Raw genomic sequence first — 19,439 nt, 5'->3', positions numbered from 1 at the left:
TTTTTTCACAGCATTGTTTTCCCCAAGTGGGGAAGTGCACCAGTCCTGGAGGTACTGCAATACCAGGTTGATGCGTGGAGTGGACAGAGCAAGCTCCCATTCCATCTCCCTGTTCCAAAAATCAATTTAATATATGGTCCCCAGATAGAGGACGTATCAGATATTAAACTGATAAGAACAGATACTACACTTGATCTTAGCCAAAAGGCCGAGAAGCGATGCCCCCAAAGGGTTCGCCGGAAAGACTGCTGCTCGGCAGCTACCCTGCTGACTCGGAGCAACGCTCTGCTGCAGAACCCCAGACTCCTCGGCCAGGAATAGCATTTGCATGACCAGCATGCCCGGCGATATTTTGCATGGCTCCGCCCCCAGATTTCCAAGGGTCCCAGAGCGCCAGGGCCGGGGCGGCCAGGCACAGGCTGCAGAGCTCTGCCCAGCCAAGCTGCAGCCTCGGCCTGGCACTGGCCCCGTCACCTAGCGGCGAAAGTCACCCTCAGCTGCCCAGGGGATGTTCCCCCAAGTGCGTCCCCCTCAGATAAGGCTTGGCCGTTCGTGGCCGTTCGGGGCCTTTCAGGGGTGAGGCAGGGCAAGGACAGTGTCCCCCATCTCCTCCTTGTGGGGCTGCTGCTGCAGGCCGAGTCTGGCTGGCTGGCTGGCTGGCTGGCACCTTTGCTTTGCAGCTCCCGTGAAAAGCGAGCAAAGGGGCAGACTTTTTTTCTCCTGTGACGGGCACGACAGCACCTTTTCCAAGACAATGAAGAAAATGCATCCGAGTTCAACCCAAAAATATTGCAAAGTGCACAAGTTTCCAGAATTGCTCCGTCTTTTTTTTTCACAGCATTGTTTTCCCCAAGTGGGGAAGTGCACCAGTCCTGGAGGTACTGCAATACCAGGTTGATGCGTGGAGTGGACAGAGCAAGCTCCCATTCCATCTCCCTGTTCCAAAAATCAATTTAATATATGGTCCCCAGATAGAGGACGTATCAGATATTAAACTGATAAGAACAGATTTTTTTTTTTTTTTTTTTTTTGAACGGTCTCCACATCTCCCCTTACAACCGTCCCTTTCCTCCAGCAAAGTAGTATATACTACTTGCGACTATACGCCAATTAGTTCTCGAATTAAAAGATTTTCACGAATTAAAATTGAATTTGGTTAAAAAACTGTCAAAAAGAAAGACTTTGAGCAAACTGCTCTCCCTAACCCAGATTAGTTAAATAGTTAACGTTCTCCAGTTGTCTTGTTGCCAAATGTTTTGTGCCTCTTGTTTGCCCTTGACTTTGGCATCAAGACAGTAATATGTGTATAAAAAACACAACGCTAACTTTACACACTCCTCTGGAGTGATGTTTTTGTGCTGTAGCACTAGTAATGTTCTGGCCTTCCATAAGGCTTCTTTCGTTGCTGATGTAATTTGGTGAAAAAGAATTTTCTCTTGTTTCCCTCCTCCCTCCTGTATCCCTGTCAAGATGGATTCGAACGTCAGGGTCTGTTCTCCTGTGATTGCAAAAATCAGTGTTTCCAGTTTTTCCCACACTTGTTTTGCAAATGCACAATTCCACACAAAGTGTAGTGTTGATTCGTCCTGAGCGCATTTACTACACTTGATCTTAGCCAAAAGGCCGAGAAGCGATGCCCCCAAAGGGTTCGCCGGAAAGACTGCTGCTCGGCAGCTACCCTGCTGACTCGGAGCAACGCTCTGCTGCAGAACCCCAGACTCCTCGGCCAGGAATAGCATTTGCATGACCAGCATGCCCGGCGATATTTTGCATGGCTCCGCCCCCAGATTTCCAAGGGTCCCAGAGCGCCAGGGCCGGGGCGGCCAGGCACAGGCTGCAGAGCTCTGCCCAGCCAAGCTGCAGCCTCGGCCTGGCACTGGCCCCGTCACCTAGCGGCGAAAGTCACCCTCAGCTGCCCAGGGGATGTTCCCCCAAGTGCGTCCCCCTCAGATAAGGCTTGGCCGTTCGTGGCCGTTCGGGGCCTTTCAGGGGTGAGGCAGGGCAAGGACAGTGTCCCCCATCTCCTCCTTGTGGGGCTGCTGCTGCAGGCCGAGTCTGGCTGGCTGGCTGGCTGGCTGGCACCTTTGCTTTGCAGCTCCCGTGAAAAGCGAGCAAAGGGGCAGACTTTTTTTCTCCTGTGACGGGCACGACAGCACCTTTTCCAAGACAATGAAGAAAATGCATCCGAGTTCAACCCAAAAATATTGCAAAGTGCACAAGTTTCCAGAATTGCTCCGTCTTTTTTTTTCACAGCATTGTTTTCCCCAAGTGGGGAAGTGCACCAGTCCTGGAGGTACTGCAATACCAGGTTGATGCGTGGAGTGGACAGAGCAAGCTCCCATTCCATCTCCCTGTTCCAAAAATCAATTTAATATATGGTCCCCAGATAGAGGACGTATCAGATATTAAACTGATAAGAACAGATACTACACTTGATCTTAGCCAAAAGGCCGAGAAGCGATGCCCCCAAAGGGTTCGCCGGAAAGACTGCTGCTCGGCAGCTACCCTGCTGACTCGGAGCAACGCTCTGCTGCAGAACCCCAGACTCCTCGGCCAGGAATAGCATTTGCATGACCAGCATGCCCGGCGATATTTTGCATGGCTCCGCCCCCAGATTTCCAAGGGTCCCAGAGCGCCAGGGCCGAGGCGGCCAGGCACAGGCTGCAGAGCTCTGCCCAGCCAAGCTGCAGCCTCGGCCTGGCACTGGCCCCGTCACCTAGCGGCGAAAGTCACCCTCAGCTGCCCAGGGGATGTTCCCCCAAGTGCGTCCCCCTCAGATAAGGCTTGGCCGTTCGGGGCCTTTCAGGGGTGAGGCAGGGCAAGGACAGTGTCCCCCATCTCCTCCTTGTGGGGCTGCTGCTGCAGGCCGAGTCTGGCTGGCTGGCTGGCTGGCTGGCACCTTTGCTTTGCAGCTCCCGTGAAAAGCGAGCAAAGGGGCAGACTTTTTTTCTCCTGTGACGGGCACGACAGCACCTTTTCCAAGACAATGAAGAAAATGCATCCGAGTTCAACCCAAAAATATTGCAAAGTGCACAAGTTTCCAGAATTGCTCCGTCTTTTTTTTTCACAGCATTGTTTTCCCCAAGTGGGGAAGTGCACCAGTCCTGGAGGTACTGCAATACCAGGTTGATGCGTGGAGTGGACAGAGCAAGCTCCCATTCCATCTCCCTGTTCCAAAAATCAATTTAATATATGGTCCCCAGATAGAGGACGTATCAGATATTAAACTGATAAGAACAGATACTACACTTGATCTTAGCCAAAAGGCCGAGAAGCGATGCCCCCAAAGGGTTCGCCGGAAAGACTGCTGCTCGGCAGCTACCCTGCTGACTCGGAGCAACGCTCTGCTGCAGAACCCCAGACTCCTCGGCCAGGAATAGCATTTGCATGACCAGCATGCCCGGCGATATTTTGCATGGCTCCGCCCCCAGATTTCCAAGGGTCCCAGAGCGCCAGGGCCGGGGCGGCCAGGCACAGGCTGCAGAGCTCTGCCCAGCCAAGCTGCAGCCTCGGCCTGGCACTGGCCCCGTCACCTAGCGGCGAAAGTCACCCTCAGCTGCCCAGGGGATGTTCCCCCAAGTGCGTCCCCCTCAGATAAGGCTTGGCCGTTCGTGGCCGTTCAGGGCCTTTCAGGGGTGAGGCAGGGCAAGGACAGTGTCCCCCATCTCCTCCTTGTGGGGCTGCTGCTGCAGGCCGAGTCTGGCTGGCTGGCTGGCTGGCTGGCACCTTTGCTTTGCAGCTCCCGTGAAAAGCGAGCAAAGGGGCAGACTTTTTTTCTCCTGTGACGGGCACGACAGCACCTTTTCCAAGACAATGAAGAAAATGCATCCGAGTTCAACCCAAAAATATTGCAAAGTGCACAAGTTTCCAGAATTGCTCCGTCTTTTTTTTTCACAGCATTGTTTTCCCCAAGTGGGGAAGTGCACCAGTCCTGGAGGTACTGCAATACCAGGTTGATGCGTGGAGTGGACAGAGCAAGCTCCCATTCCATCTCCCTGTTCCAAAAATCAATTTAATATATGGTCCCCAGATAGAGGACGTATCAGATATTAAACTGATAAGAACAGATTTTTTTTTTTTTTTTTTTTTTTGAACGGTCTCCACATCTCCCCTTACAACCGTCCCTTTCCTCCAGCAAAGTAGTATATACTACTTGCGACTATACGCCAATTAGTTCTCGAATTAAAAGATTTTCACGAATTAAAATTGAATTTGGTTAAAAAACTGTCAAAAAGAAAGACTTTGAGCAAACTGCTCTCCCTAACCCAGATTAGTTAAATAGTTAACGTTCTCCAGTTGTCTTGTTGCCAAATGTTTTGTGCCTCTTGTTTGCCCTTGACTTTGGCATCAAGACAGTAATATGTGTATAAAAAACACAACGCTAACTTTACACACTCCTCTGGAGTGATGTTTTTGTGCTGTAGCACTAGTAATGTTCTGGCCTTCCATAAGGCTTCTTTCGTTGCTGATGTAATTTGGTGAAAAAGAATTTTCTCTTGTTTCCCTCCTCCCTCCTGTATCCCTGTCAAGATGGATTCGAACGTCAGGGTCTGTTCTCCTGTGATTGCAAAAATCAGTGTTTCCAGTTTTTCCCACACTTGTTTTGCAAATGCACAATTCCACACAAAGTGTAGTGTTGATTCGTCCTGAGCGCATTTACTACACTTGATCTTAGCCAAAAGGCCGAGAAGCGATGCCCCCAAAGGGTTCGCCGGAAAGACTGCTGCTCGGCAGCTACCCTGCTGACTCGGAGCAACGCTCTGCTGCAGAACCCCAGACTCCTCGGCCAGGAATAGCATTTGCATGACCAGCATGCCCGGCGATATTTTGCATGGCTCCGCCCCCAGATTTCCAAGGGTCCCAGAGCGCCAGGGCCGGGGCGGCCAGGCACAGGCTGCAGAGCTCTGCCCAGCCAAGCTGCAGCCTCGGCCTGGCACTGGCCCCGTCACCTAGCGGCGAAAGTCACCCTCAGCTGCCCAGGGGATGTTCCCCCAAGTGCGTCCCCCTCAGATAAGGCTTGGCCGTTCGTGGCCGTTCGGGGCCTTTCAGGGGTGAGGCAGGGCAAGGACAGTGTCCCCCATCTCCTCCTTGTGGGGCTGCTGCTGCAGGCCGAGTCTGGCTGGCTGGCTGGCTGGCTGGCACCTTTGCTTTGCAGCTCCCGTGAAAAGCGAGCAAAGGGGCAGACTTTTTTTCTCCTGTGACGGGCACGACAGCACCTTTTCCAAGACAATGAAGAAAATGCATCCGAGTTCAACCCAAAAATATTGCAAAGTGCACAAGTTTCCAGAATTGCTCCGTCTTTTTTTTTCACAGCATTGTTTTCCCCAAGTGGGGAAGTGCACCAGTCCTGGAGGTACTGCAATACCAGGTTGATGCGTGGAGTGGACAGAGCAAGCTCCCATTCCATCTCCCTGTTCCAAAAATCAATTTAATATATGGTCCCCAGATAGAGGACGTATCAGATATTAAACTGATAAGAACAGATACTACACTTGATCTTAGCCAAAAGGCCGAGAAGCGATGCCCCCAAAGGGTTCGCCGGAAAGACTGCTGCTCGGCAGCTACCCTGCTGACTCGGAGCAACGCTCTGCTGCAGAACCCCAGACTCCTCGGCCAGGAATAGCATTTGCATGACCAGCATGCCCGGCGATATTTTGCATGGCTCCGCCCCCAGATTTCCAAGGGTCCCAGAGCGCCAGGGCCGGGGCGGCCAGGCACAGGCTGCAGAGCTCTGCCCAGCCAAGCTGCAGCCTCGGCCTGGCACTGGCCCCGTCACCTAGCGGCGAAAGTCACCCTCAGCTGCCCAGGGGATGTTCCCCCAAGTGCGTCCCCCTCAGATAAGGCTTGGCCGTTCGGGGCCTTTCAGGGGTGAGGCAGGGCAAGGACAGTGTCCCCCATCTCCTCCTTGTGGGGCTGCTGCTGCAGGCCGAGTCTGGCTGGCTGGCTGGCTGGCTGGCACCTTTGCTTTGCAGCTCCCGTGAAAAGCGAGCAAAGGGGCAGACTTTTTTTCTCCTGTGACGGGCACGACAGCACCTTTTCCAAGACAATGAAGAAAATGCATCCGAGTTCAACCCAAAAATATTGCAAAGTGCACAAGTTTCCAGAATTGCTCCGTCTTTTTTTTTCACAGCATTGTTTTCCCCAAGTGGGGAAGTGCACCAGTCCTGGAGGTACTGCAATACCAGGTTGATGCGTGGAGTGGACAGAGCAAGCTCCCATTCCATCTCCCTGTTCCAAAAATCAATTTAATATATGGTCCCCAGATAGAGGACGTATCAGATATTAAACTGATAAGAACAGATACTACACTTGATCTTAGCCAAAAGGCCGAGAAGCGATGCCCCCAAAGGGTTCGCCGGAAAGACTGCTGCTCGGCAGCTACCCTGCTGACTCGGAGCAACGCTCTGCTGCAGAACCCCAGACTCCTCGGCCAGGAATAGCATTTGCATGACCAGCATGCCCGGCGATATTTTGCATGGCTCCGCCCCCAGATTTCCAAGGGTCCCAGAGCGCCAGGGCCGGGGCGGCCAGGCACAGGCTGCAGAGCTCTGCCCAGCCAAGCTGCAGCCTCGGCCTGGCACTGGCCCCGTCACCTAGCGGCGAAAGTCACCCTCAGCTGCCCAGGGGATGTTCCCCCAAGTGCGTCCCCCTCAGATAAGGCTTGGCCGTTCGTGGCCGTTCGGGGCCTTTCAGGGGTGAGGCAGGGCAAGGACAGTGTCCCCCATCTCCTCCTTGTGGGGCTGCTGCTGCAGGCCGAGTCTGGCTGGCTGGCTGGCTGGCTGGCACCTTTGCTTTGCAGCTCCCGTGAAAAGCGAGCAAAGGGGCAGACTTTTTTTCTCCTGTGACGGGCACGACAGCACCTTTTCCAAGACAATGAAGAAAATGCATCCGAGTTCAACCCAAAAATATTGCAAAGTGCACAAGTTTCCAGAATTGCTCCGTCTTTTTTTTTCACAGCATTGTTTTCCCCAAGTGGGGAAGTGCACCAGTCCTGGAGGTACTGCAATACCAGGTTGATGCGTGGAGTGGACAGAGCAAGCTCCCATTCCATCTCCCTGTTCCAAAAATCAATTTAATATATGGTCCCCAGATAGAGGACGTATCAGATATTAAACTGATAAGAACAGATACTACACTTGATCTTAGCCAAAAGGCCGAGAAGCGATGCCCCCAAAGGGTTCGCCGGAAAGACTGCTGCTCGGCAGCTACCCTGCTGACTCGGAGCAACGCTCTGCTGCAGAACCCCAGACTCCTCGGCCAGGAATAGCATTTGCATGACCAGCATGCCCGGCGATATTTTGCATGGCTCCGCCCCCAGATTTCCAAGGGTCCCAGAGCGCCAGGGCCGGGGCGGCCAGGCACAGGCTGCAGAGCTCTGCCCAGCCAAGCTGCAGCCTCGGCCTGGCACTGGCCCCGTCACCTAGCGGCGAAAGTCACCCTCAGCTGCCCAGGGGATGTTCCCCCAAGTGCGTCCCCCTCAGATAAGGCTTGGCCGTTCGGGGCCTTTCAGGGGTGAGGCAGGGCAAGGACAGTGTCCCCCATCTCCTCCTTGTGGGGCTGCTGCTGCAGGCCGAGTCTGGCTGGCTGGCTGGCTGGCTGGCACCTTTGCTTTGCAGCTCCCGTGAAAAGCGAGCAAAGGGGCAGACTTTTTTTCTCCTGTGACGGGCACGACAGCACCTTTTCCAAGACAATGAAGAAAATGCATCCGAGTTCAACCCAAAAATATTGCAAAGTGCACAAGTTTCCAGAATTGCTCCGTCTTTTTTTTTCACAGCATTGTTTTCCCCAAGTGGGGAAGTGCACCAGTCCTGGAGGTACTGCAATACCAGGTTGATGCGTGGAGTGGACAGAGCAAGCTCCCATTCCATCTCCCTGTTCCAAAAATCAATTTAATATATGGTCCCCAGATAGAGGACGTATCAGATATTAAACTGATAAGAACAGATACTACACTTGATCTTAGCCAAAAGGCCGAGAAGCGATGCCCCCAAAGGGTTCGCCGGAAAGACTGCTGCTCGGCAGCTACCCTGCTGACTCGGAGCAACGCTCTGCTGCAGAACCCCAGACTCCTCGGCCAGGAATAGCATTTGCATGACCAGCATGCCCGGCGATATTTTGCATGGCTCCGCCCCCAGATTTCCAAGGGTCCCAGAGCGCCAGGGCCGGGGCGGCCAGGCACAGGCTGCAGAGCTCTGCCCAGCCAAGCTGCAGCCTCGGCCTGGCACTGGCCCCGTCACCTAGCGGCGAAAGTCACCCTCAGCTGCCCAGGGGATGTTCCCCCAAGTGCGTCCCCCTCAGATAAGGCTTGGCCGTTCGTGGCCGTTCGGGGCCTTTCAGGGGTGAGGCAGGGCAAGGACAGTGTCCCCCATCTCCTCCTTGTGGGGCTGCTGCTGCAGGCCGAGTCTGGCTGGCTGGCTGGCTGGCTGGCACCTTTGCTTTGCAGCTCCCGTGAAAAGCGAGCAAAGGGGCAGACTTTTTTTCTCCTGTGACGGGCACGACAGCACCTTTTCCAAGACAATGAAGAAAATGCATCCGAGTTCAACCCAAAAATATTGCAAAGTGCACAAGTTTCCAGAATTGCTCCGTCTTTTTTTTTCACAGCATTGTTTTCCCCAAGTGGGGAAGTGCACCAGTCCTGGAGGTACTGCAATACCAGGTTGATGCGTGGAGTGGACAGAGCAAGCTCCCATTCCATCTCCCTGTTCCAAAAATCAATTTAATATATGGTCCCCAGATAGAGGACGTATCAGATATTAAACTGATAAGAACAGATACTACACTTGATCTTAGCCAAAAGGCCGAGAAGCGATGCCCCCAAAGGGTTCGCCGGAAAGACTGCTGCTCGGCAGCTACCCTGCTGACTCGGAGCAACGCTCTGCTGCAGAACCCCAGACTCCTCGGCCAGGAATAGCATTTGCATGACCAGCATGCCCGGCGATATTTTGCATGGCTCCGCCCCCAGATTTCCAAGGGTCCCAGAGCGCCAGGGCCGGGGCGGCCAGGCACAGGCTGCAGAGCTCTGCCCAGCCAAGCTGCAGCCTCGGCCTGGCACTGGCCCCGTCACCTAGCGGCGAAAGTCACCCTCAGCTGCCCAGGGGATGTTCCCCCAAGTGCGTCCCCCTCAGATAAGGCTTGGCCGTTCGTGGCCGTTCGGGGCCTTTCAGGGGTGAGGCAGGGCAAGGACAGTGTCCCCCATCTCCTCCTTGTGGGGCTGCTGCTGCAGGCCGAGTCTGGCTGGCTGGCTGGCTGGCTGGCACCTTTGCTTTGCAGCTCCCGTGAAAAGCGAGCAAAGGGGCAGACTTTTTTTCTCCTGTGACGGGCACGACAGCACCTTTTCCAAGACAATGAAGAAAATGCATCCGAGTTCAACCCAAAAATATTGCAAAGTGCACAAGTTTCCAGAATTGCTCCGTCTTTTTTTTTCACAGCATTGTTTTCCCCAAGTGGGGAAGTGCACCAGTCCTGGAGGTACTGCAATACCAGGTTGATGCGTGGAGTGGACAGAGCAAGCTCCCATTCCATCTCCCTGTTCCAAAAATCAATTTAATATATGGTCCCCAGATAGAGGACGTATCAGATATTAAACTGATAAGAACAGATTTTTTTTTTTTTTTTTTTTTTGAACGGTCTCCACATCTCCCCTTACAACCGTCCCTTTCCTCCAGCAAAGTAGTATATACTACTTGCGACTATACGCCAATTAGTTCTCGAATTAAAAGATTTTCACGAATTAAAATTGAATTTGGTTAAAAAACTGTCAAAAAGAAAGACTTTGAGCAAACTGCTCTCCCTAACCCAGATTAGTTAAATAGTTAACGTTCTCCAGTTGTCTTGTTGCCAAATGTTTTGTGCCTCTTGTTTGCCCTTGACTTTGGCATCAAGACAGTAATATGTGTATAAAAAACACAACGCTAACTTTACACACTCCTCTGGAGTGATGTTTTTGTGCTGTAGCACTAGTAATGTTCTGGCCTTCCATAAGGCTTCTTTCGTTGCTGATGTAATTTGGTGAAAAAGAATTTTCTCTTGTTTCCCTCCTCCCTCCTGTATCCCTGTCAAGATGGATTCGAACGTCAGGGTCTGTTCTCCTGTGATTGCAAAAATCAGTGTTTCCAGTTTTTCCCACACTTGTTTTGCAAATGCACAATTCCACACAAAGTGTAGTGTTGATTCGTCCTGAGCGCATTTACTACACTTGATCTTAGCCAAAAGGCCGAGAAGCGATGCCCCCAAAGGGTTCGCCGGAAAGACTGCTGCTCGGCAGCTACCCTGCTGACTCGGAGCAACGCTCTGCTGCAGAACCCCAGACTCCTCGGCCAGGAATAGCATTTGCATGACCAGCATGCCCGGCGATATTTTGCATGGCTCCGCCCCCAGATTTCCAAGGGTCCCAGAGCGCCAGGGCCGGGGCGGCCAGGCACAGGCTGCAGAGCTCTGCCCAGCCAAGCTGCAGCCTCGGCCTGGCACTGGCCCCGTCACCTAGCGGCGAAAGTCACCCTCAGCTGCCCAGGGGATGTTCCCCCAAGTGCGTCCCCCTCAGATAAGGCTTGGCCGTTCGTGGCCGTTCGGGGCCTTTCAGGGGTGAGGCAGGGCAAGGACAGTGTCCCCCATCTCCTCCTTGTGGGGCTGCTGCTGCAGGCCGAGTCTGGCTGGCTGGCTGGCTGGCTGGCACCTTTGCTTTGCAGCTCCCGTGAAAAGCGAGCAAAGGGGCAGACTTTTTTTCTCCTGTGACGGGCACGACAGCACCTTTTCCAAGACAATGAAGAAAATGCATCCGAGTTCAACCCAAAAATATTGCAAAGTGCACAAGTTTCCAGAATTGCTCCGTCTTTTTTTTTCACAGCATTGTTTTCCCCAAGTGGGGAAGTGCACCAGTCCTGGAGGTACTGCAATACCAGGTTGATGCGTGGAGTGGACAGAGCAAGCTCCCATTCCATCTCCCTGTTCCAAAAATCAATTTAATATATGGTCCCCAGATAGAGGACGTATCAGATATTAAACTGATAAGAACAGATACTACACTTGATCTTAGCCAAAAGGCCGAGAAGCGATGCCCCCAAAGGGTTCGCCGGAAAGACTGCTGCTCGGCAGCTACCCTGCTGACTCGGAGCAACGCTCTGCTGCAGAACCCCAGACTCCTCGGCCAGGAATAGCATTTGCATGACCAGCATGCCCGGCGATATTTTGCATGGCTCCGCCCCCAGATTTCCAAGGGTCCCAGAGCGCCAGGGCCGAGGCGGCCAGGCACAGGCTGCAGAGCTCTGCCCAGCCAAGCTGCAGCCTCGGCCTGGCACTGGCCCCGTCACCTAGCGGCGAAAGTCACCCTCAGCTGCCCAGGGGATGTTCCCCCAAGTGCGTCCCCCTCAGATAAGGCTTGGCCGTTCGGGGCCTTTCAGGGGTGAGGCAGGGCAAGGACAGTGTCCCCCATCTCCTCCTTGTGGGGCTGCTGCTGCAGGCCGAGTCTGGCTGGCTGGCTGGCTGGCTGGCACCTTTGCTTTGCAGCTCCCGTGAAAAGCGAGCAAAGGGGCAGACTTTTTTTCTCCTGTGACGGGCACGACAGCACCTTTTCCAAGACAATGAAGAAAATGCATCCGAGTTCAACCCAAAAATATTGCAAAGTGCACAAGTTTCCAGAATTGCTCCGTCTTTTTTTTTCACAGCATTGTTTTCCCCAAGTGGGGAAGTGCACCAGTCCTGGAGGTACTGCAATACCAGGTTGATGCGTGGAGTGGACAGAGCAAGCTCCCATTCCATCTCCCTGTTCCAAAAATCAATTTAATATATGGTCCCCAGATAGAGGACGTATCAGATATTAAACTGATAAGAACAGATACTACACTTGATCTTAGCCAAAAGGCCGAGAAGCGATGCCCCCAAAGGGTTCGCCGGAAAGACTGCTGCTCGGCAGCTACCCTGCTGACTCGGAGCAACGCTCTGCTGCAGAACCCCAGACTCCTCGGCCAGGAATAGCATTTGCATGACCAGCATGCCCGGCGATATTTTGCATGGCTCCGCCCCCAGATTTCCAAGGGTCCCAGAGCGCCAGGGCCGGGGCGGCCAGGCACAGGCTGCAGAGCTCTGCCCAGCCAAGCTGCAGCCTCGGCCTGGCACTGGCCCCGTCACCTAGCGGCGAAAGTCACCCTCAGCTGCCCAGGGGATGTTCCCCCAAGTGCGTCCCCCTCAGATAAGGCTTGGCCGTTCGGGGCCTTTCAGGGGTGAGGCAGGGCAAGGACAGTGTCCCCCATCTCCTCCTTGTGGGGCTGCTGCTGCAGGCCGAGTCTGGCTGGCTGGCTGGCTGGCTGGCACCTTTGCTTTGCAGCTCCCGTGAAAAGCGAGCAAAGGGGCAGACTTTTTTTCTCCTGTGACGGGCACGACAGCACCTTTTCCAAGACAATGAAGAAAATGCATCCGAGTTCAACCCAAAAATATTGCAAAGTGCACAAGTTTCCAGAATTGCTCCGTCTTTTTTTTTCACAGCATTGTTTTCCCCAAGTGGGGAAGTGCACCAGTCCTGGAGGTACTGCAATACCAGGTTGATGCGTGGAGTGGACAGAGCAAGCTCCCATTCCATCTCCCTGTTCCAAAAATCAATTTAATATATGGTCCCCAGATAGAGGACGTATCAGATATTAAACTGATAAGAACAGATACTACACTTGATCTTAGCCAAAAGGCCGAGAAGCGATGCCCCCAAAGGGTTCGCCGGAAAGACTGCTGCTCGGCAGCTACCCTGCTGACTCGGAGCAACGCTCTGCTGCAGAACCCCAGACTCCTCGGCCAGGAATAGCATTTGCATGACCAGCATGCCCGGCGATATTTTGCATGGCTCCGCCCCCAGATTTCCAAGGGTCCCAGAGCGCCAGGGCCGGGGCGGCCAGGCACAGGCTGCAGAGCTCTGCCCAGCCAAGCTGCAGCCTCGGCCTGGCACTGGCCCCGTCACCTAGCGGCGAAAGTCACCCTCAGCTGCCCAGGGGATGTTCCCCCAAGTGCGTCCCCCTCAGATAAGGCTTGGCCGTTCGGGGCCTTTCAGGGGTGAGGCAGGGCAAGGACAGTGTCCCCCATCTCCTCCTTGTGGGGCTGCTGCTGCAGGCCGAGTCTGGCTGGCTGGCTGGCTGGCTGGCACCTTTGCTTTGCAGCTCCCGTGAAAAGCGAGCAAAGGGGCAGACTTTTTTTCTCCTGTGACGGGCACGACAGCACCTTTTCCAAGACAATGAAGAAAATGCATCCGAGTTCAACCCAAAAATATTGCAAAGTGCACAAGTTTCCAGAATTGCTCCGTCTTTTTTTTTCACAGCATTGTTTTCCCCAAGTGGGGAAGTGCACCAGTCCTGGAGGTACTGCAATACCAGGTTGATGCGTGGAGTGGACAGAGCAAGCTCCCATTCCATCTCCCTGTTCCAAAAATCAATTTAATATATGGTCCCCAGATAGAGGACGTATCAGATATTAAACTGATAAGAACAGATACTACACTTGATCTTAGCCAAAAGGCCGAGAAGCGATGCCCCCAAAGGGTTCGCCGGAAAGACTGCTGCTCGGCAGCTACCCTGCTGACTCGGAGCAACGCTCTGCTGCAGAACCCCAGACTCCTCGGCCAGGAATAGCATTTGCATGACCAGCATGCCCGGCGATATTTTGCATGGCTCCGCCCCCAGATTTCCAAGGGTCCCAGAGCGCCAGGGCCGGGGCGGCCAGGCACAGGCTGCAGAGCTCTGCCCAGCCAAGCTGCAGCCTCGGCCTGGCACTGGCCCCGTCACCTAGCGGCGAAAGTCACCCTCAGCTGCCCAGGGGATGTTCCCCCAAGTGCGTCCCCCTCAGATAAGGCTTGGCCGTTCGTGGCCGTTCGGGGCCTTTCAGGGGTGAGGCAGGGCAAGGACAGTGTCCCCCATCTCCTCCTTGTGGGGCTGCTGCTGCAGGCCGAGTCTGGCTGGCTGGCTGGCTGGCTGGCACCTTTGCTTTGCAGCTCCCGTGAAAAGCGAGCAAAGGGGCAGACTTTTTTTCTCCTGTGACGGGCACGACAGCACCTTTTCCAAGACAATGAAGAAAATGCATCCGAGTTCAACCCAAAAATATTGCAAAGTGCACAAGTTTCCAGAATTGCTCCGTCTTTTTTTTTCACAGCATTGTTTTCCCCAAGTGGGGAAGTGCACCAGTCCTGGAGGTACTGCAATACCAGGTTGATGCGTGGAGTGGACAGAGCAAGCTCCCATTCCATCTCCCTGTTCCAAAAATCAATTTAATATATGGTCCCCAGATAGAGGACGTATCAGATATTAAACTGATAAGAACAGATACTACACTTGATCTTAGCCAAAAGGCCGAGAAGCGATGCCCCCAAAGGGTTCGCCGGAAAGACTGCTGCTCGGCAGCTACCCTGCTGACTCGGAGCAACGCTCTGCTGCAGAACCCCAGACTCCTCGGCCAGGAATAGCATTTGCATGACCAGCATGCCCGGCGATATTTTGCATGGCTCCGCCCCCAGATTTCCAAGGGTCCCAGAGCGCCAGGGCCGGGGCGGCCAGGCACAGGCTGCAGAGCTCTGCCCAGCCAAGCTGCAGCCTCGGCCTGGCACTGGCCCCGTCACCTAGCGGCGAAAGTCACCCTCAGCTGCCCAGGGGATGTTCCCCCAAGTGCGTCCCCCTCAGATAAGGCTTGGCCGTTCGGGGCCTTTCAGGGGTGAGGCAGGGCAAGGACAGTGTCCCCCATCTCCTCCTTGTGGGGCTGCTGCTGCAGGCCGAGTCTGGCTGGCTGGCTGGCTGGCTGGCACCTTTGCTTTGCAGCTCCCGTGAAAAGCGAGCAAAGGGGCAGACTTTTTTTCTCCTGTGACGGGCACGACAGCACCTTTTCCAAGACAATGAAGAAAATGCATCCGAGTTCAACCCAAAAATATTGCAAAGTGCACAAGTTTCCAGAATTGCTCCGTCTTTTTTTTTCACAGCATTGTTTTCCCCAAGTGGGGAAGTGCACCAGTCCTGGAGGTACTGCAATACCAGGTTGATGCGTGGAGTGGACAGAGCAAGCTCCCATTCCATCTCCCTGTTCCAAAAATCAATTTAATATATGGTCCCCAGATAGAGGACGTATCAGATATTAAACTGATAAGAACAGATACTACACTTGATCTTAGCCAAAAGGCCGAGAAGCGATGCCCCCAAAGGGTTCGCCGGAAAGACTGCTGCTCGGCAGCTACCCTGCTGACTCGGAGCAACGCTCTGCTGCAGAACCCCAGACTCCTCGGCCAGGAATAGCATTTGCATGACCAGCATGCCCGGCGATATTTTGCATGGCTCCGCCCCCAGATTTCCAAGGGTCCCAGAGCGCCAGGGCCGGGGCGGCCAGGCACAGGCTGCAGAGCTCTGCCCAGCCAAGCTGCAGCCTCGGCCTGGCACTGGCCCCGTCACCTAGCGGCGAAAGTCACCCTCAGCTGCCCAGGGGATGTTCCCCCAAGTGCGTCCCCCTCAGATAAGGCTTGGCCGTTCGTGGCCGTTCGGGGCCTTTCAGGGGTGAGGCAGGGCAAGGACAGTGTCCCCCATCTCCTCCTTGTGGGGCTGCTGCTGCAGGCCGAGTCTGGCTGGCTGGCTGGCTGGCTGGCACCTTTGCTTTGCAGCTCCCGTGAAAAGCGAGCAAAGGGGCAGACTTTTTTTCTCCTGTGACGGGCACGACAGCACCTTTTCCAAGACAATGAAGAAAATGCATCCGAGTTCAACCCAAAAATATTGCAAAGTGCACAAGTTTCCAGAATTGCTCCGTCTTTTTTTTTCACAGCATTGTTTTCCCCAAGTGGGGAAGTGCACCAGTCCTGGAGGTACTGCAATACCAGGTTGATGCGTGGAGTGGACAGAGCAAGCTCCCATTCCATCTCCCTGTTCCAAAAATCAATTTAATATATGGTCCCCAGATAGAGGACGTATCAGATATTAAACTGATAAGAACAGATACTACACTTGATCTTAGCCAAAAGGCCGAGAAGCGATGCCCCCAAAGGGTTCGCCGGAAAGACTGCTGCTCGGCAGCTACCCTGCTGACTCGGAGCAACGCTCTGCTGCAGAACCCCAGACTCCTCGGCCAGGAATAGCATTTGCATGACCAGCATGCCCGGCGATATTTTGCATGGCTCCGCCCCCAGATTTCCAAGGGTCCCAGAGCGCCAGGGCCGGGGCGGCCAGGCACAGGCTGCAGAGCTCTGCCCAGCCAAGCTGCAGCCTCGGCCTGGCACTGGCCCCGTCACCTAGCGGCGAAAGTCACCCTCAGCTGCCCAGGGGATGTTCCCCCAAGTGCGTCCCCCTCAGATAAGGCTTGGCCGTTCGTGGCCGTTCGGGGCCTTTCAGGGGTGAGGCAGGGCAAGGACAGTGTCCCCCATCTCCTCCTTGTGGGGCTGCTGCTGCAGGCCGAGTCTGGCTGGCTGGCTGGCTGGCTGGCACCTTTGCTTTGCAGCTCCCGTGAAAAGCGAGCAAAGGGGCAGACTTTTTTTCTCCTGTGACGGGCACGACAGCACCTTTTCCAAGACAATGAAGAAAATGCATCCGAGTTCAACCCAAAAATATTGCAAAGTGCACAAGTTTCCAGAATTGCTCCGTCTTTTTTTTTCACAGCATTGTTTTCCCCAAGTGGGGAAGTGCACCAGTCCTGGAGGTACTGCAATACCAGGTTGATGCGTGGAGTGGACAGAGCAAGCTCCCATTCCATCTCCCTGTTCCAAAAATCAATTTAATATATGGTCCCCAGATAGAGGACGTATCAGATATTAAACTGATAAGAACAGATTTTTTTTTTTTTTTTTTTTTTGAACGGTCTCCACATCTCCCCTTACAACCGTCCCTTTCCTCCAGCAAAGTAGTATATACTACTTGCGACTATACGCCAATTAGTTCTCGAATTAAAAGATTTTCACGAATTAAAATTGAATTTGGTTAAAAAACTGTCAAAAAGAAAGACTTTGAGCAAACTGCTCTCCCTAACCCAGATTAGTTAAATAGTTAACGTTCTCCAGTTGTCTTGTTGCCAAATGTTTTGTGCCTCTTGTTTGCCCTTGACTTTGGCATCAAGACAGTAATATGTGTATAAAAAACACAACGCTAACTTTACACACTCCTCTGGAGTGATGTTTTTGTGCTGTAGCACTAGTAATGTTCTGGCCTTCCATAAGGCTTCTTTCGTTGCTGATGTAATTTGGTGAAAAAGAATTTTCTCTTGTTTCCCTCCTCCCTCCTGTATCCCTGTCAAGATGGATTCGAACGTCAGGGTCTGTTCTCCTGTGATTGCAAAAATCAGTGTTTCCAGTTTTTCCCACACTTGTTTTGCAAATGCACAATTCCACACAAAGTGTAGTGTTGATTCGTCCTGAGCGCATTTACTACACTTGATCTTAGCCAAAAGGCCGAGAAGCGATGCCCCCAAAGGGTTCGCCGGAAAGACTGCTGCTCGGCAGCTACCCTGCTGACTCGGAGCAACGCTCTGCTGCAGAACCCCAGACTCCTCGGCCAGGAATAGCATTTGCATGACCAGCATGCCCGGCGATATTTTGCATGGCTCCGCCCCCAGATTTCCAAGGGTCCCAGAGCGCCAGGGCCGGGGCGGCCAGGCACAGGCTGCAGAGCTCTGCCCAGCCAAGCTGCAGCCTCGGCCTGGCACTGGCCCCGTCACCTAGCGGCGAAAGTCACCCTCAGCTGCCCAGGGGATGTTCCCCCAAGTGCGTCCCCCTCAGATAAGGCTTGGCCGTTCGTGGCCGTTCGGGGCCTTTCAGGGGTGAGGCAGGGCAAGGACAGTGTCCCCCATCTCCTCCTTGTGGGGCTGCTGCTGCAGGCCGAGTCTGGCTGGCTGGCTGGCTGGCTGGCACCTTTGCTTTGCAGCTCCCGTGAAAAGCGAGCAAAGGGGCAGACTTTTTTTCTCCTGTGACGGGCACGACAGCACCTTTTCCAAGACAATGAAGAAAATGCATCCGAGTTCAACCCAAAAATATTGCAAAGTGCACAAGTTTCCAGAATTGCTCCGTCTTTTTTTTTCACAGCATTGTTTTCCCCAAGTGGGGAAGTGCACCAGTCCTGGAGGTACTGCAATACCAGGTTGATGCGTGGAGTGGACAGAGCAAGCTCCCATTCCATCTCCCTGTTCCAAAAATCAATTTAATATATGGTCCCCAGATAGAGGACGTATCAGATATTAAACTGATAAGAACAGATACTACACTTGATCTTAGCCAAAAGGCCGAGAAGCGATGCCCCCAAAGGGTTCGCCGGAAAGACTGCTGCTCGGCAGCTACCCTGCTGACTCGGAGCAACGCTCTGCTGCAGAACCCCAGACTCCTCGGCCAGGAATAGCATTTGCATGACCAGCATGCCCGGCGATATTTTGCATGGCTCCGCCCCCAGATTTCCAAGGGTCCCAGAGCGCCAGGGCCGAGGCGGCCAGGCACAGGCTGCAGAGCTCTGCCCAGCCAAGCTGCAGCCTCGGCCTGGCACTGGCCCCGTCACCTAGCGGCGAAAGTCACCCTCAGCTGCCCAGGGGATGTTCCCCCAAGTGCGTCCCCCTCAGATAAGGCTTGGCCGTTCGGGGCCTTTCAGGGGTGAGGCAGGGCAAGGACAGTGTCCCCCATCTCCTCCTTGTGGGGCTGCTGCTGCAGGCCGAGTCTGGCTGGCTGGCTGGCTGGCTGGCACCTTTGCTTTGCAGCTCCCGTGAAAAGCGAGCAAAGGGGCAGACTTTTTTTCTCCTGTGACGGGCACGACAGCACCTTTTCCAAGACAATGAAGAAAATGCATCCGAGTTCAACCCAAAAATATTGCAAAGTGCACAAGTTTCCAGAATTGCTCCGTCTTTTTTTTTCACAGCATTGTTTTCCCCAAGTGGGGAAGTGCACCAGTCCTGGAGGTACTGCAATACCAGGTTGATGCGTGGAGTGGACAGAGCAAGCTCCCATTCCATCTCCCTGTTCCAAAAATCAATTTAATATATGGTCCCCAGATAGAGGACGTATCAGATATTAAACTGATAAGAACAGATACTACACTTGATCTTAGCCAAAAGGCCGAGAAGCGATGCCCCCAAAGGGTTCGCCGGAAAGACTGCTGCTCGGCAGCTACCCTGCTGACTCGGAGCAACGCTCTGCTGCAGAACCCCAGACTCCTCGGCCAGGAATAGCATTTGCATGACCAGCATGCCCGGCGATATTTTGCATGGCTCCGCCCCCAGATTTCCAAGGGTCCCAGAGCGCCAGGGCCGGGGCGGCCAGGCACAGGCTGCAGAGCTCTGCCCAGCCAAGCTGCAGCCTCGGCCTGGCACTGGCCCCGTCACCTAGCGGCGAAAGTCACCCTCAGCTGCCCAGGGGATGTTCCCCCAAGTGCGTCCCCCTCAGATAAGGCTTGGCCGTTCGTGGCCGTTCAGGGCCTTTCAGGGGTGAGGCAGGGCAAGGACAGTGTCCCCCATCTCCTCCTTGTGGGGCTGCT

At 54.0% G+C, this 19,439-nt stretch overlaps 21 non-coding genes across 21 annotated transcripts; all 21 read right to left on the bottom strand.

Annotated features, from left to right (window-relative positions):
• Positions 1–29: 29 nt before the first annotated feature.
• LOC138517298 (U2 spliceosomal RNA) lies at positions 30–220 on the bottom strand. Its single transcript, XR_011282497.1, has one exon. It is a non-coding gene; the product is annotated as a U2 spliceosomal RNA (small nuclear RNA).
• A 636-nt stretch (positions 221–856) lies between these two features.
• On the bottom strand, positions 857–1,040 carry LOC138517557 (U2 spliceosomal RNA). The gene has a single exon (XR_011282710.1). It is a non-coding gene; the product is annotated as a U2 spliceosomal RNA (small nuclear RNA).
• Positions 1,041–2,271: 1,231 nt separating this feature from the next.
• Positions 2,272–2,462, bottom strand: LOC138517297 (U2 spliceosomal RNA). Its single transcript, XR_011282496.1, has one exon. It is a non-coding gene; the product is annotated as a U2 spliceosomal RNA (small nuclear RNA).
• A 626-nt stretch (positions 2,463–3,088) lies between these two features.
• Positions 3,089–3,279, bottom strand: LOC138517295 (U2 spliceosomal RNA). The gene has a single exon (XR_011282495.1). It is a non-coding gene; the product is annotated as a U2 spliceosomal RNA (small nuclear RNA).
• A 636-nt stretch (positions 3,280–3,915) lies between these two features.
• LOC138517579 (U2 spliceosomal RNA) lies at positions 3,916–4,100 on the bottom strand. The gene has a single exon (XR_011282730.1). It is a non-coding gene; the product is annotated as a U2 spliceosomal RNA (small nuclear RNA).
• A 1,231-nt stretch (positions 4,101–5,331) lies between these two features.
• LOC138517294 (U2 spliceosomal RNA) lies at positions 5,332–5,522 on the bottom strand. Its single transcript, XR_011282494.1, has one exon. It is a non-coding gene; the product is annotated as a U2 spliceosomal RNA (small nuclear RNA).
• A 626-nt stretch (positions 5,523–6,148) lies between these two features.
• LOC138517293 (U2 spliceosomal RNA) lies at positions 6,149–6,339 on the bottom strand. The gene has a single exon (XR_011282493.1). It is a non-coding gene; the product is annotated as a U2 spliceosomal RNA (small nuclear RNA).
• Positions 6,340–6,975: 636 nt separating this feature from the next.
• On the bottom strand, positions 6,976–7,166 carry LOC138517292 (U2 spliceosomal RNA). Its single transcript, XR_011282492.1, has one exon. It is a non-coding gene; the product is annotated as a U2 spliceosomal RNA (small nuclear RNA).
• Positions 7,167–7,792: 626 nt separating this feature from the next.
• On the bottom strand, positions 7,793–7,983 carry LOC138517290 (U2 spliceosomal RNA). The gene has a single exon (XR_011282490.1). It is a non-coding gene; the product is annotated as a U2 spliceosomal RNA (small nuclear RNA).
• A 636-nt stretch (positions 7,984–8,619) lies between these two features.
• Positions 8,620–8,810, bottom strand: LOC138517289 (U2 spliceosomal RNA). The gene has a single exon (XR_011282489.1). It is a non-coding gene; the product is annotated as a U2 spliceosomal RNA (small nuclear RNA).
• A 636-nt stretch (positions 8,811–9,446) lies between these two features.
• LOC138517556 (U2 spliceosomal RNA) lies at positions 9,447–9,630 on the bottom strand. Its single transcript, XR_011282709.1, has one exon. It is a non-coding gene; the product is annotated as a U2 spliceosomal RNA (small nuclear RNA).
• A 1,231-nt stretch (positions 9,631–10,861) lies between these two features.
• On the bottom strand, positions 10,862–11,052 carry LOC138517288 (U2 spliceosomal RNA). The gene has a single exon (XR_011282488.1). It is a non-coding gene; the product is annotated as a U2 spliceosomal RNA (small nuclear RNA).
• Positions 11,053–11,678: 626 nt separating this feature from the next.
• LOC138517287 (U2 spliceosomal RNA) lies at positions 11,679–11,869 on the bottom strand. The gene has a single exon (XR_011282487.1). It is a non-coding gene; the product is annotated as a U2 spliceosomal RNA (small nuclear RNA).
• A 626-nt stretch (positions 11,870–12,495) lies between these two features.
• On the bottom strand, positions 12,496–12,686 carry LOC138517286 (U2 spliceosomal RNA). Its single transcript, XR_011282486.1, has one exon. It is a non-coding gene; the product is annotated as a U2 spliceosomal RNA (small nuclear RNA).
• A 626-nt stretch (positions 12,687–13,312) lies between these two features.
• LOC138517284 (U2 spliceosomal RNA) lies at positions 13,313–13,503 on the bottom strand. Its single transcript, XR_011282485.1, has one exon. It is a non-coding gene; the product is annotated as a U2 spliceosomal RNA (small nuclear RNA).
• A 636-nt stretch (positions 13,504–14,139) lies between these two features.
• LOC138517283 (U2 spliceosomal RNA) lies at positions 14,140–14,330 on the bottom strand. The gene has a single exon (XR_011282484.1). It is a non-coding gene; the product is annotated as a U2 spliceosomal RNA (small nuclear RNA).
• A 626-nt stretch (positions 14,331–14,956) lies between these two features.
• On the bottom strand, positions 14,957–15,147 carry LOC138517282 (U2 spliceosomal RNA). Its single transcript, XR_011282483.1, has one exon. It is a non-coding gene; the product is annotated as a U2 spliceosomal RNA (small nuclear RNA).
• A 636-nt stretch (positions 15,148–15,783) lies between these two features.
• LOC138517281 (U2 spliceosomal RNA) lies at positions 15,784–15,974 on the bottom strand. The gene has a single exon (XR_011282482.1). It is a non-coding gene; the product is annotated as a U2 spliceosomal RNA (small nuclear RNA).
• Positions 15,975–16,610: 636 nt separating this feature from the next.
• On the bottom strand, positions 16,611–16,794 carry LOC138517555 (U2 spliceosomal RNA). Its single transcript, XR_011282708.1, has one exon. It is a non-coding gene; the product is annotated as a U2 spliceosomal RNA (small nuclear RNA).
• A 1,231-nt stretch (positions 16,795–18,025) lies between these two features.
• Positions 18,026–18,216, bottom strand: LOC138517280 (U2 spliceosomal RNA). Its single transcript, XR_011282481.1, has one exon. It is a non-coding gene; the product is annotated as a U2 spliceosomal RNA (small nuclear RNA).
• Positions 18,217–18,842: 626 nt separating this feature from the next.
• LOC138517278 (U2 spliceosomal RNA) lies at positions 18,843–19,033 on the bottom strand. Its single transcript, XR_011282479.1, has one exon. It is a non-coding gene; the product is annotated as a U2 spliceosomal RNA (small nuclear RNA).
• Positions 19,034–19,439: the final 406 nt, after the last annotated feature.

Source organism: Ambystoma mexicanum, chromosome 6q, assembly GCF_040938575.1.
Source record: "Ambystoma mexicanum isolate Mex_15411 chromosome 6q, UKY_AmexF1_1, whole genome shotgun sequence".
Lineage (NCBI taxonomy): Eukaryota > Metazoa > Chordata > Amphibia > Caudata > Ambystomatidae > Ambystoma > Ambystoma mexicanum.
Note: the sequence above shows the minus strand (reverse complement) of the source record. Positions and strands in the feature narration are given on the sequence as shown.